Raw genomic sequence first — 2,123 nt, 5'->3', positions numbered from 1 at the left:
GTAGGTAAGTCCCAACTGAAACACTTTTCGTAGGGATTGTCCATGCCTTCTAGTCCTACCGTTCGCACAGCAGGAGTGCATTACAATTGAATATATCTTTTCTGTGTGCGCGTTCCTCTTGTGCAGTGATGTGGAACCTAATCTAGGCTCTGCCCCACCAACAGAAATGCTAAATTAAATGCTAGCAGGGCAAAATAAAATTGTTAAAGCGACAGCGCTTTTGAGATCAGCCAGATGAAAAACCCGCCGCTGTTGCTTAGTGGTTATGGTGCTGGGCTGCTAAGCATGAGGTCGTGGGATCGAATCCCAGCGGCCGCATTTTCACGGGCGTAAAACACCCGTGTTTTTAGGTGCACGCCAAAGAGTCCCAGGTTGTGCAAGTTATTCTGGAGCCCCAAATACGGCGTACCTCATAAAAAAAATCCTACTTTTGGCACCTGAAACCCCATATTTTGATTTCTTTAATAAACAAAACTGATGTTTCGCCTTCCCTTGCGCTTTGTTGAATTAGAAAGCGTACTGCTGAAGTAAAATTCCTTGAGAGATCAATGAACATTCTGAAATGCAGGTTGATCGATATGGCAGGTTGATGCACACGGCCTAACCTTTTTAGTTTTGGAATGCAAGAAGGTTCTAATGACGGGGACTTGGAGCTAAATGAAATAGTTTTCAACAACATCTTACTTCGAGGCTACAGTATCTATACGTGTCTGTTTGTAGGGTGCAGCGCTTAGGTAGACGAATATAACCTAGGCAATTGATTGTTCATTTTCAGGACTATAATTAGAAACAAGCAGTGTTTAAGGACCTTAATCAACTAAAAGCGACAAAAATATATATTGCTCACGACTACTCCCGCGATACACTGCAGAAAAGAAAACCGTTATGGGCAAGTACTGTATGTGAGAAACAACAAGAAAAGGAAGTTTCACTTAACAACAAACTCCGAGTAAACTTTGAGCTGTTCATGGGGAATGGTGAGGCAAAAAGTAGAGTAAAGGTGCTTTCCCGTTGGGGTAGTTCCAAGAATGACTGAATGATACGTTGCTCTAGTAATAAATTTCGACTCGTTAACATAAATGTACCTAGCCTCTTCAACATATCTGTCCAACTTGAAGCTATTTTATTAGATTATGATCCCTATGGTCTTGTTATTACGCAGGCTTGGCTTCACGGCGACATTGATGGAGCTGATGACGTTGATGACATTAATGACGCCCTCATATCAGGTTCTTCGCCCTGGCCGACCTACTATACAAGTAGACGTGTTGCTCTTCTGATAAAACATGGGGTCCGGCATCTCTGTTAAGTCAGGTAGATAATTAAAGATAGCATTACTTTGCATTTGTTCTATTAGAAACGCGCGTTCTTGTTGCCGGTGGTTTATCGTACTTCGTATGGGACCCCTAGATTCTTGTAGGATCTACGGAATCACTTCGCAACATTTTCTTCAAAAAGAATTTTCATTACTAGTGGTATAAATATGCCGGTTGACTGGAATCGTGCATTCACATCTACAAACACTATTGCAGATGTTGGTTTTATGCTTTAGTTGCTTCCCTGAGAAAACGCGGTTTTGTGGTGCATCCTCTTCAATTCTTGATATTATTTTCATAAGTACAACAATTTAGGTCTATGATGCGTGTGTAAACCGATGTATTTCTGGTCATTCTACGATATTTTTCGTGTGTAATATTGAAATTCCTTGCATGGCACCTCCTGAAAGAAATGTTTGTAATAAATTTTTCTTCTGCCATGGATTAGAGCGTCCTGTACTATCTTGATCTCAAGCTAAGCAGCTTTCCATGTACAGGTGTGAATAATCTTTGGGATCAATTCAAAGAAACATGTACTTACTGTTTTGATCATACCCACCGTGATTGCTTAGAGGCTATGGTGTTGGGCTGCTTAGCACGAGGCCGCGGGACTGAATCCCGGCCATGGCTGGCGCATTTCAATGGGTGCGAAAGGCGAAAACACCCGTGTACTTAGATTTAGCCGCACCTTAAAAAACCCCACGTAATACGAATTTTTGGAGTACTTCACTACCATGTGGCTCATGAACAGATCGTGGTTTTGGCCCGTGAACACTATAATTTTCACATTATGGTCTTCATCATTTC

The sequence above is a fragment of the Dermacentor variabilis genome, chromosome 7 (assembly GCF_050947875.1).
Source record: "Dermacentor variabilis isolate Ectoservices chromosome 7, ASM5094787v1, whole genome shotgun sequence".
NCBI lineage: Eukaryota > Metazoa > Arthropoda > Arachnida > Ixodida > Ixodidae > Dermacentor > Dermacentor variabilis.
This window is presented reverse-complemented; position numbering follows the sequence as displayed.